The sequence below is a fragment of the Pristiophorus japonicus genome, chromosome 21 (genome assembly GCF_044704955.1).
Source record: "Pristiophorus japonicus isolate sPriJap1 chromosome 21, sPriJap1.hap1, whole genome shotgun sequence".
In the NCBI taxonomy this organism is placed as follows: domain Eukaryota; kingdom Metazoa; phylum Chordata; class Chondrichthyes; family Pristiophoridae; genus Pristiophorus; species Pristiophorus japonicus.
The window spans coordinates 78,743,063-78,756,205 of record NC_091997.1 but is presented as its reverse complement, the minus strand read 5'-3'; the positions used below and the strand labels follow the sequence as shown (position 1 = coordinate 78,756,205).

The 13,143-nt window shown below is 42.6% G+C and overlaps 1 protein-coding gene across 6 annotated transcripts in view; it reads right to left on the bottom strand.

Annotated features, from left to right (window-relative positions):
• Positions 1 to 13,143, bottom strand: part of c21h15orf39 (chromosome 21 C15orf39 homolog) — a 72,904-nt gene that overhangs the window by 18,735 nt on the left and 41,026 nt on the right. The window lies entirely within an intron of this gene.

Here is a 13,143-nt window from a genome sequence, read left to right as displayed (position 1 = left end):
ATATCTTTCTTGGTGTAGGTTTTCTAAACAAGCAGAAAAAGCATGTCATGTTAATTTTATAACCCTTGATTACAAAACTGATTTGTGGCTTTCAAAAGTTATGTGCAAAGTCAGATTAAATAAATATTTTAAACAACAAAAATGTTCATAACTTTAATGATTTCCAACGGCAAGCTTCAAAGCTGACAGTATTGATTTGAACAATTCGCCTTTTTAATACATCTTACATCCAAGTCCTAGATGTAGAAAAATGGCCCAAGAATCTCAAACCGCGACAGTTGTTGTGCATCCTCTGAGGCAAACAACTTCCAGCCACAAGTAATGGCTTTTTCAACAACTGACTTAATTCTATCCCCAGCATTGAAGCACTGATTACACCTGATCAGCTCCACTGGACAGGCCACATGGTCCGCATGCCAGACACAAGGCTCCCAAAGCAAACGCTCTACTCAGAACTCCTTCATAGTAAACAAGCCAAAAGGTGGACAGAGGAAACGTTACAAGGACACCCTCAAAGTCTCCCTGATAAAGTGCAACATCCCCACCGACATCTGGGAGTTCCTGGCCAAAGGCCGCCCTAAGTGGAGGAAGTGCATCCGGGAGGGTGCTGAGCACCTAGTCTCATCGCCGATTCCATGCAAAGGAAAAGCACAGGCAGCAGAAAGAACGTTCGACAATCCTGTCCCACCCACCTTTACCCTCAATTACTGTCTGTCCCACCTGTGGCAGGGACTGTGGCTCTCGTATTGGATTGTTCAACCACCAAAGGACTCATTCTAAGAGTGGACGCAAGTCTGCCTCGATTCCGAGGGACTGCCTATGATGATTAATTCTAGTGTTTAAAAGATGTTGAAGAATGCAATGGTCAGACCACACTTATTTTTGGACAAAGTCAAAATGGGCTGAACAGCCCTGCTCATCTTTATGCATGTGATGGTCCTGTAACTGCTAGTAGTCACTGTATAGAATTAACTTAATAATGCCCAAGTCGGCATGGTATTAGAAGGCTACCAGCTACTACAAACCCAGATCCCAACATGAATCAACACCTGCTGGAAAAGACAAGATAAATAAGAGGGAAGGGAAGATAATGAAAAAAGAAAACTCTTCATGCAGATGCCGGTGGAGGTAGGTACACCCAAAAAGATGTTCCTTCACACAATTCTTATTTGTACTGTATTATTGCCTTAGGGAATGCCATTCTACTCTCCTTTGTGCAAGTATTAAAGTCTTAGAAATGGAACTGGGGTTTAACCTAAGCTTTGGTGGAAGAATACTGTGACTAAGTCCTGGAGATAACTCACAGCAACAGAATGCAATTTACTCATTTTCAATTAAATAGACACGAATTTTGAAGAGATCATTTGAATGTCTAAAGTTCACAAATGTGTTTGTGGAAATCCCGCTTTAATTTGTTGTTCAGTGTTGCATTGAATTTATTGTGCTACTGTAGTACTGAAACTGAGCTATTTTGTTGTAAACCATTGTGTTATACATGACTACTGTTAGTTATTAGTAGAATAAATCGTCTCCCACCTAATCCGATATTTACAAGAAAAGCCCATCATCATAGGCGGTCCCTCGAACGATGATGAGTTGCTTCCACAAGAGTTCACAGATGTTTCAATTCAGGACCCGATGTTCCGGTCCTGAACTCCAATTGAGGGGGTGGAAGATGCCGGTGCGTGGATTTTTTTTTTAACGTGTGGTGACCGTTGCACATCAGCCACCACACGGGCTCGACAGAGCGCAGCCTTTATTCAGTGGCAAGGATTGAACCAGGACCAACTGGAGACCAGCTCTGCTGCACGGATCTAGTGCGCACACTTATCGCGGTGTGGGCAGGCCCGTGCTGCCCCTGGGCCCTGTACCCTCAGTCGCCGCACCTTCGCCCACGATGTTCCAGATAAGCTAACGGTTTGGGGAATGACAAGTCTGATTTTAATTTTGTTTTTAGGGTTTTTAAATGTGATCCCGACTGTGCTTGGGTCAGACATAAACTGAGTCAATTAAAAAGCTGAGTCACCAACAGGGACCAAGTACAGCATGGAGTAAACAATATTAAATTTTTCTCTCGCCCCTAAAAATAGGGACTGACCAGGAAACAATTTGATGCATTACTAACAACTAATTTATTTTTCTATTTCCACAAAGTAAAAGAATTTTTAAAAAAAAGAGGACTGCCAAAGTAATCATAGCTTGCTTTTAGAATTGGAACACAGCCTTAGTTGGGTTCAATTTAACGCAGAACAGTAAAAATTGTCCTGAATACATACACTTGTTTCAGTTAGTCTTTTGCAACTTATAAAGCAATATAACTAGTAGCAGTTGCATATTTCCGAAATCAATCAGAGGAAGTAATGCTTAAACTTTATAGCGCTCAATTCAGACCACACCTTAAACACTGCACCCAGTTCTGCTCAATGACACACAGGACATTTATGCCCTGAAGGTGATGCAAACAGCCACGAGGCTGATCACTGGTGTAAGATGACTGAGCCATGAAGAAACTTAGGCTTTCAGCATAAGAGTTGAATTAACTGATTGATAAGGGACCTCAGATTATACCAGATAGTAAATGGCATAGAAAAGGTGAATCCAGAACATAACTTCCAAGTTACGCAGTAGGACAAGGCAGCACAATTGGTGAAATATCAGGAGATTCTTCTTCGTATAAAAGCATCAACATATGGAATAGATGGCTCCCTTGGATGGAGTGTTTCAAATGACTTTCTTCATCTGTATCCATCTTGCAATCTTGTGAATATAAAGGCCTGAGACTTTCTTGATTAGGTAACATTTTAACTGCTATGTCAAAACAGCCCACTCTTTCCCTGTGGTATATTTCCAATAAGCTGGCTGCAATCTTCCTTCCTCCCAATTGGTGGGCAATCTTTTCATGTTTGCGTAACACAATTGCAGTGGAATCTGGTTATAGGGATCAAATTAGACAGTTGGCCAAATGATTACTATAACTGATCGATCAATAGTAGTGATTCCTGATGTGCACTGTTCTGTCAAACAAACAGTCTATGGGCAAGCCTGATCTTGGAAGCCAAGCAGAGTCAGGCCTGGTTAGTACTTGGATGCAAATGAAAGGTGTACTGTTAAACAGCAATTAGTACTACAAACAGTTGACTGGATGTTTACCTTCACTGCGACGATGCGCTGTTCAGATGTATTTTTTCTGTCCCGTTTTCAGGTCAAAACCATTATTGGAAGCGGTGTGTTAATCGGCACTCATCACAATTTTAAACAGCTTGAAAGACTTGGATTTATATAGCGCCTTTCACGACCACTGGATGTCTCAAAGCATTTTACAGCCAATGAAGTACTTTGAGTGTAGTCACTGTTGTAATGTAGGAGGGTAGAGCTGAGCTGATTGTGATTGAAAGCCCTGCAAACATTGACCTGCACCATGAGTGCCCATGCTTTTACTTTTAGTGAGCCACTTAGCTGCACTTCATGGAACCTTGCAGACTGTGTACAAAACATGGCAAGGCAGAACACAAATCATGGAACACTCATTCAAAACAAAAAAAACTATTGATTTGTTAGAAAACAGATTTTTTTTATTAAATAAAAAAAAAGAACTCTACCTCACTGATTTGTTTTACTTAATGCCTTACCTCAAGTTGAATTTCTCATTAATATACATTAATTTGCTTCTTTTTGGCAACAAGGTTTGCAATTATATTTTTTCTTCAGAACGCCACAATTTTCATTTTCACAGTTACTTACATTATAACAGTGACGATACTTCAAAAGTAGTTCATTGGCTGCAAAGTGCTTTGGGATGTCCCGAGGTCGTGAACGGCACCGTCTTCCTTTCTACCAATTTCCATGATAATTTCTTATGTTTTTCTTTCCTAAAACTAATCAGCCTTCCACCTCAGAGTGTCTCATCTCTCCATTCCAAATGTGCTGTCTTCAACGTATTCCTGATCCGTCAATCCAGATATGCTGGTTCTTGCTTTCCCTCCTCCCTCCCAATGCTTCTTGCTCTCCTCGATGTTGACTGCTTACATTTCTTGCTCACTTGGTTCCTTCTACTTGAAATTTGGGTGGATTACAAAGTTCTTCATAACACGGCTTTAGGATTATTCCTAATTAAGGAACATCCCAAAAAGATATTTTCAAACTGCCAGATACACAATTGAGTAGTTCACAGCACCCCGAGGCTTATTGAAGATTACTCGGACAAGATCAAATCTGACCTAACTCCTAACTTGATTAGCAACTGATCGGTACTTCTTGCACTTACTATGCTCAAACCAAAAAATCTATGGCTTTACACGATCATTATACAATCGCCCGCGAGCGGTCAGGCCGTATTGATTGTAGGTCCTCTGACTGCAGTACCAAGGGTTGATTGCTCTTGCTCTTTCCTTATATTCTGTTCAACCTCTTGCTGAGTCAGTCAGTCACGTTGCCGCCTTTTTCCCCCCTTTATCCTGTCAGCAGAAACTCTCCAACTGCATTGTCGAGCTCAATAGTTCCAATCTTTTGGGAAACACCTGGTGCTGAATCAGTGTGGATGCCGATTAACATCCCACGCCTTTTCTGTTCATTCTTGGCATTTCGGCCTCAAGCATGCAATTAACTATCTGCGCCCCGCACCCGTCAGTCCATTTCTTGCAGATGCATTAAAAAAATTGCTCAGGAACCACTCATAATTTGTAATGTCTGAACCCCTTTTGCACTATAATCAGTTCTGATGATGCAATCTTCTATACAAGTGTCTTCATTTTTCCTCAACCGTGGATTCCACTCCACCGTGGTCGACTGGGCCCGACCGTGTCCGTTCCATTTCCCGCACCTCTGCTCTTGCCCCTTTTCCTTCCCTCCCAGAACTATGATAGGGTTCCCCATCATCAGCTTCCACTCCACCAGCCTCACATTCATCAGATCATACTCCGTCATCTCCAGCATATTGCCAGTACCAAACACATCTTCCCATTCAGCATTACGAAGAGCCCGTTCCCTCCGTGACACACTGGGCCACTCCTCAATCACCCCCAACACCCCCTCCCCACGACACCTTCCCTTGCAAGCGCAGGAGATGCAACACCTGCCCCTTTACCTCCTCCCTTCTCACCGTCCAGGGCCCCAAACACTCCTTCCAGGTGAAGCAGCAATTTACTTGTACTTTCAATGTATTCACTGCTCACAATGCGGTCTCCTCTACATTGGTGAGACCAAACCATGATCTTATTAAATGGCAGAGCAGGCTCTAGGGGCCATAAGGCCTACTCGTGCTCCTATTTCTTATGTTCTAATTTGCGGAATACCTCCGTTCAGCCTGCAAGCATGACCCCGAGCGTCCGGTCACCTGTCATTTTAATTCTTCGCTTCACTTCCACTCCGACCTCTGGAATAGTGCAAGAGGCCAAGGACGATGAAGCTTAATACAAGCTGGAGGAACAGCACCTCATCTTCGATTAGCCACTTTACAGCCTCAACAGTGAGTTCAACAATTCAGATCATAATCTCTACTCCTATTTTTTTCCCCCCAGACTGATGATTCTGATATTCCCATTTACACCTCCTCTGGGTCCATCTTTTGTTTCTTTATATGTCCCATTACCATGTCCTTTCGCCTTGCACCAGCAACCCTTTTGTCATTTAATCTCTCCTGCCTTCCACCCTATCACCAACCTTCCCATTTGTTCTTTCCTTCCCTTCCCATTACATCTTTAACCTCTTCCAGTTGACAAAAGGTCAAAGACCTGAAACGTTGATTGTTTTTCTCTCCACAGTTGCTGCCTGACCTGCTGAGTATTTTCAACATTTTCTGTTTTTATTTAAGATTTTGCTTTTGTCACATTGGCAACACCAGGGAGAAATTTGGAGCTATAGTTCCAATTTCTTCTACCAGGCTCCTGGAACCTCCTCTGCTTTGCTAGATTTTCATGCTTCCCTTTCAATGAGCCTGTTCTCCACCCTTTAAGCAACTCACACTGGCACTTACAACAGTGAAGCACTCCCTCTGTACAGCACGGAATTGCCAGTATAGTATCGGCATCCAAGTTTAGGAGTGGGGCTTCAATCCTTAACCTGCTGACTCAGAGGTGAGAGTGCTACCAACTAAGCTAAACTGATGACATAAATCGGGTATTATTAAGGAGTGGTGAACATGACAACTGAAATTCTGAAGTGTGCACAACCAGAAAGTAAACTTGTGTGCTCTCGCCACAGATGTTGACTGAACTGCTATATGCTTCCAGCAATTCATGTTTCTAGCATCTGCAGTATTTTGTTTTATCACCACCCGCCCCCTCCCACAACTTTTTTTTTTAAAAAAAAGCTATTTTTGCAATATCGTCATGATCCAACAGTGATTTGCCCAAGTGGGTCCTCGTTCCCTACAATTCAGAAGCTGCACCTTTTCTGTTCTCGCCTTTGTAGGAAGTGCACAGCAGGCTAACAACTACCCCATTTGCAGTACATTTGCTAAATTACACAGTATGAAGCACAATAGCTGGTGAATACTAAAAGAACATCACAATGAGAATGCCCATAATGGATTCAGACGTGCTTCTAACTTAGTTGAAAAGCCCATCAATCAGATAAACAATTCCGCCCCGTCTCCACTCCAGTTCAAACTTTAATGCTGAGAATTTCCAGATATGCTGAGCAAAAGCTTTTACGACAATATCTGTGCTGTTTCAAAGGTTCTGCTTTTAACTGGCTGTTAAAACCAATATATCTGGGAACTCAGACACTGGCCATATCCTAATATTGTAAATCATGCACAAATAAAATCAAAAACAGCAGATAATACTAAAATATTCAATTTACAGGACATCAACTGAGAGATAAACACTTTGCATCCATACAACAGCCATGCAACTCAACACAATGGAGCAAACTAGTTATTTTTGATTGAACAACAGTCTGCTAAATAAATCAGGAACTAATCTGACCCAAGATCAAGTCACAATTCAAACTTGAAAGTAAACTACAACAATTCAGTATAACTCAAAGCCTTCATTTGAATGATAGTTAAGACCATCAAATGATGCAGTTCAAGAAGACAATTAAGACGTCACCACATTCAGCAGCTGTAAACATCCCAATTGTTCTCTGCAGAATCACTCAATGAAGTAAATGACTTCATGAAACCATCCATTGTTTTTATAATGTTGCGAACACTTAACTGCCTGCAGCCATTGACAGTTGGCCACACCATCCTCCCCCATTTCTGTCCTCCCCTAGTTCCACTCTGGTCTACTCAGTTGGAGCGAGAACCTTCTTGAAATATAGGTTCTCTTCTCTCGCCCGCACCATTACCTCCAAGGATCGATCCTTGGCCGTCTTCTATTTCTCATCCATATGCTGCCCCTCGGCAACATCATCTGAAGAAGTCAGATTCCACACGTATGCTCTTAATGCAAGATATAGGAGCAGGAGTAGGCCATACGGCTCCTCGAGCCTGCTGCGCCATTCAATACAATCATGGCCTCAGGTCCACTTCCTCGCTCTCCATATTCCCTTATCGTTTAAGAAACTGTCTATTTTTGTCTTAAATTTATTCAATGGCCCAGCTTCCACAAATCTGAGGCAGCGAATTCCACAGATCCACAACCCTCAGAAGAAATTTCTCACCTCAGTTTTAAATGTGTGGCCCCTTATTCTAAGATTACACCCTCTAGTTCTAGTCTTTCCTATAAGTGGAAACATCCTCTCTGCATCCACCTCATCAAGCCCCCTCATAATCTTATACATTTCGATAAGATCACTTCTCATTCTTCTGAATTCCAATGAGTAGAGGCCCAACCTACTCAACCTTTCCTCATAAGTCAACCCCCTCATCTCCAGAATCAACCTTGTGAACCTTCTCTGAACTGCCTCCAAAGCAAGTATATCCTTTCGTAAATATAGAAACCAAAACTTCACGCAGTATTCCAAGTGTGGCCTCACCAATACCCTGTATAACTGTAGCAAGACTTTCCTGCTTTTATACTCCATCCCCTTTGCAATAAAGGCCGAGATTTCATTGGCCTTCCTGATCACTTGCTGTATCTGCATACTAACCTTGTGTTTCATACACAAGTACCTCCAGGTCCTGCTGTTCTGCAGCACTTTGCAATCTTTCTCCATTTAAATAAGAACTTGGTCTTTGATTTTTTTTTCTGTCAAAATGCGTGACCTCACACTTTCCAACTGCCAAATTTTTGCCCACTCACTTAGCCTGTATGTCTTTTTGCAGATTTTGTGTGTCCTCCTCACACATTGCTTTTCCTCCCATCTTTGTATCGTCAGCAAACTTGGCTACGTTGCACTCAGTCCCTTCTTCCAAGTAGTTAATATAGATTGTAAATAGTTGGGGCCCCAGCACTGATCCCTGCAGCACCCCACTAGTTACTGGTTGCCAACCAGAAAGAATCATTTATCCCGACTCTGTTCTCTGTTAGTTAGCCAATCCTCTATCCATGCTAATATATTACCCCCAACCCCGTGAACTTTTATCTTGTGCAGTAATCTTTTATGTGGCACCTTGTCAAATGCCTTCTGGAAGTCCAAATACACCACATCCACTGGCTCCCCTTTATCTACCTTGTTCGTTACATCCTCAAAGAATTCTAGCAAATTAGTCAAACATGACTTCACTGTCATAAATTCATGCTGACTCTGCCTAGCCAAATTTTGCTTTTTCAAATGTCCTGCTACTGCCTCTTTAATAATGCACTCCAACATCTTCCCAACCACAGATGTTAGGCTAACTGGTCCATAGTTTCCTGCTTTTTGTCTGCCACCTTCTTTTTTAAAATAGGGCCGTTACATTTGCAGGTTTCCATCTGCTGGGACCTCCCCAGAATCCAGGGAATTTTGGTAAATTACAACCAATTCATCCACTATCCCTGCCACTACTTCTCTTAAGACCCTAGGATGCAAGCCATCCAGTCCAGGGTATTTATCCACCTTTAGTTGCATTATCTTACTGAGCACCACATCCTTAGTGATTATGATTGTGTTTAGTTCCTCCCCTCCTATAGCCCCTATAACACCCAGCATTACTTGACCACGATCTCTTGTGATCCCTCCACTGTCACTGCAGTCCTGGATGAGCCACAATTTCTTCCAAGTAAACATCAGGACAATCGAAGCTATAAACTCCATTCCTTCGCCACCGATTCCAACTCCCTTCTTAACCACCGTCTCAGGCTGAACCGGACTGTTCACGACATTGGGAGTACTATATGACCCCAAGCAGAGCTTCCAACCTCATCCTCTCCATCACAAAGACCCACGTACCATCACACGTTGCCATCCCTGCCTCAACCCACCTGCTGCTGATCTATACTTTTGTTACCTCCAGAATCGACTATTTCTAAGAAGTACAACATAAGTTTGAGGAACTACCCCATATCTTTCCATTAAGCACTATACTGCCTTCAAACACGGAGTTTCAATTTTAGATCTTAAAAAGATACTGGTAATGAAGGATAGCTGCACCAGAGCCACTGGGAGGACAGGTGGTGTGGGCTGGTGCTTGGGGTGGGGTTCCTCACATGGGGTGGTCCGCACTCCTGGGGTCTACCTATCTTTCTCCCCCACATCCCCAGGCCATGTGAGCCTTGTGTGTCAGATTTTCAATGCTTCCCTTCTTGTTATTCTGTAACCATTTACCATTCCGCTGCACCCTTCTTTTGTTTCTTTAGTGTCCCATTACCACTCCCTTTTGCCTTGCACCAGCATTCTTTGTCATTGAATCACTCCTGCACTCCACCCCATCACAGACCTTTCCCACTACCAATCTGCCAGCTCTGTAATAACTGTTAATCTTTAACTTCCAACTCTGATGAAAGGTCGACTGAAAAGTTAACGGTTTCTCTCTCCACCTGACCTGGAGTGCTTTCACACATTTCGTTTTTATTTCAAATTTCCAGCATCTACAATACTTAGCTTTTATTCCAATCTGGAATACACTGCCAGAGAAAGGTGGAGGAAGCAGATTCAATAGAACTTTCAAAAGGGAATTGGATAAACACTTGAATGGGGGAAATTTAAAGACTTATGGGGGAAGAGAGCAGATGAGTGGGGCTTTCAAAGAGCCACCACAGGCACAATAAACCAAAAGGCTTCCTTCTGTGCGGTGTCATTTTATGCACTCCTTTCTGGCCTCCCAGCCTCCGCAAACCTGTAAAACTCTGCGGTCTACAGCCTAGCTTGCACCAAGTCCTGTTTGCTCATCACCATCTCAAGCCCTACAACCCTCAAGGAACTGCCAATCCCACCTTCACCCCATCATTGGGGGCCGCCTTGGCCCCAAGCTGCGACATTCCCTCCCCAAACTTCTCCGCCTCCCTTTCTCCTCTTAAGAGGCTCCTTAACAACGTTCCCTCTAAATTTGTTTTGGCCCACACAACCCCTTTAACAGGCTGTGCAAGCTATCCAGAATTCCGCGCATGCTCAGTTTTTCTATTTAAAAGCAGAAAGTGAACATTGCTCCTAAACATCAGTTTGACTAAGTTTAGTCATCGGTCCTAATATCTGTCAATCTTTGTCCGATTACAGTCATGCAAATACCACAATGTTTTATTACGTTAAAGGCACTATATAAAAAGGAAAATTTTCTGCCGCCTGAAAATCAGAACAATCGGTCTTTCTGATGAGTACAATTTATTGCTAGTGCAGGAAAGTGTAAATATAAAACCAGGATAGTACATGCCCAAAACTGTAAATGTTAGGATATTTCCTTCCTTATCCTTTGAACAGATTTGACAAGCGAGACAGTAAGTAATATGTCTGATAATGCACTTATCCAAAGCTCTGCTACCTATATCCTAACTCGCACCAAGTCCCATTCACCCATCGCCCCTGTGCTCGTATTGGCTTTCGATCCTGCAACACTGCCCACCCTGATTTTCAAATCCTTCCACAACCTCGACCCTCCCGATCTCTAACCTCCATCCCTACGAGATCTCTGCACTCCTCCAATTCTGGCCTCTTGAGCATCCCTGATTTTAATCCTCCATCATTGGCAGCCATGCTATCAGCTGGATGGGCCCTAAATTCTGGAATTCGCTCCCAAAATCTCTGCACCTCCTTTAAGACACTCATGAAAACCTTTGGCCAACCTTTGCCCTAATATCTCAAGTGGCTTGATGTCAAATTTTGTTTGATAATGCTCCCGTGAAGCACCTGGTAATAAGTTAATTAACAATTTACATTTATATAGTAAGTTGTTAATTAACTTATTACTGTTACGAAACATTAATCTTAAAACCCCATTCAAAAGCAATACACATCAGCCTAGCACCCACACGCTTAGGAACCATGAAAATGGCTTCTCCAAGCCTGTTGATGCTATCCTGGTCTTGAAAGTAGGGAAGAGTCTGCCCAATGGAGTAAAGCCATTGCATCTAATCTTGCACCATTTTCTTTACAGTCTGCTTCCTGTTGTATGCTATACTGTCCGGTTGCTTCGAAAGATAACTAGATAAGGACATTGGATTTTGTACCTTTCCATACCGCATTGTTATTTCCTATCATTGCTTTTCACGAGCCACAGCTTTGTTGCATATAACAACGTTGCCTTTTTATATAGATGTAATCTATTCTCTTGCACAGCACCTGCTGTGATCATATTTTTTGCTGTGACTGAAATATTGTTGAGGCTGCAGTGTCCATTAGAGGGTGCCACATGCTCACAAACTATCAGCCAGATGAAAATAATGAAAGGAGATCTATTCATCAGAAATCCCCAGATGTATGATACGCAGTTTACCGCACAAATGACAAACCATGAGCAGGGTACAATCTTTCTTACATCATCACACTGTATATTTCTTGCATCATTACTATACTGTACATTCTCCTTAAGTGGAGACCGGCCTAAGTGGAGACAGAGCATCCGGGAGGGCACTGAGCACCTCGAGTCTTGTCGCCGAGAGCATTCAGAAACCAAGTCCAGACAGCAGAAGGAGCGTGCAGCAAACCAGACTCCCCACCCACACTTTGCGTCAACCACTATCTGTCCCACCTGTGACAGAGACTGCAATTCCCCTATTGGACTGTACAGTCACCTGAGAACTCACTTTTAGAATGGAAGCATGTCTTCCTCGATTTTGAGGGACTACCTATGATGATGATATTCTCTTAACATTGCAGCTTTAAAAAAATACAGAAGCAAAGAATCTTCCACTGCCAACATGAATGCCTTGGTTATGTACCACAGGCTTTTCATTACAACCATTACTGTATTCCACTGAAACTAAAAGTGCTAATAATGCTCAGCACGTCAGTCAGTATCTGTGGAGAGAACAAGTTAACATCTCAGGTGTGGACCTACTAGAAATGTAAAATTGCTATCCACAAATGTTCATTGTTGCCACTTGAAAACCATGTCAAGTTGACAAATGAAAAAAGTATGAAACAGTGGTGTTTAAGTATATAACTTAGATCACAGTCTTGACACTATAACTAGTTCTTTTAGCTGGTTTAACCAAAGACTGGACCCCCTGCCCTACATCTTGTAAAAAAAATATATGCTCAATCACAATACAAGAACATTTTAAAACAATAGCTGCAACTGCAACTGGGCATGCAAGTACAAAAGCAGCTGTCATGAAGTATGGGAATAGAATTGTCAAACATGCAAACAATTAACAGCAATTAACCATTGAAGTTACTTCCAGCGCTGGATAGCCCTCTTTTTAAAAAAAAAAAATCTGTTCCAGTGCAAGCTTGAGTCAGTCAGTTGCTTAAATCATCAGTGTCAGGTTCATCCCTCATTCCAGGATTTGAGCAGATAACCTAAACTGGCACTAGGCAGTGCAGCACTGTTGGGGTTAGCTCTCAGAGATGGAAAGTTAAACCGAGGCACCATCTGCCTCTTCAGGTAGACAGGTAGACATAAAAGATCCATGGCACTATTTAAACAAGCAGACCTCCCTTTAGTAAAATCAGAAAATGCTGGAAATCTCAGCGGGTCAGGCAGCATCTGCGGAGAGAAAGCAGAGTTAACGTTTCAGGTCAATGACCCTTCATCACAACTCTGTAGCTTGGCCACGTTTCTCCCTCAACCAGAGCATCAAAAACAAAGAGTCACTGGTGATTCGAAACAGTCCACACCACACCTGAAATGTTAACCTGTCGATTCTCTCCACAAATGCTGCTTGATCTGCTCAGTGTTGG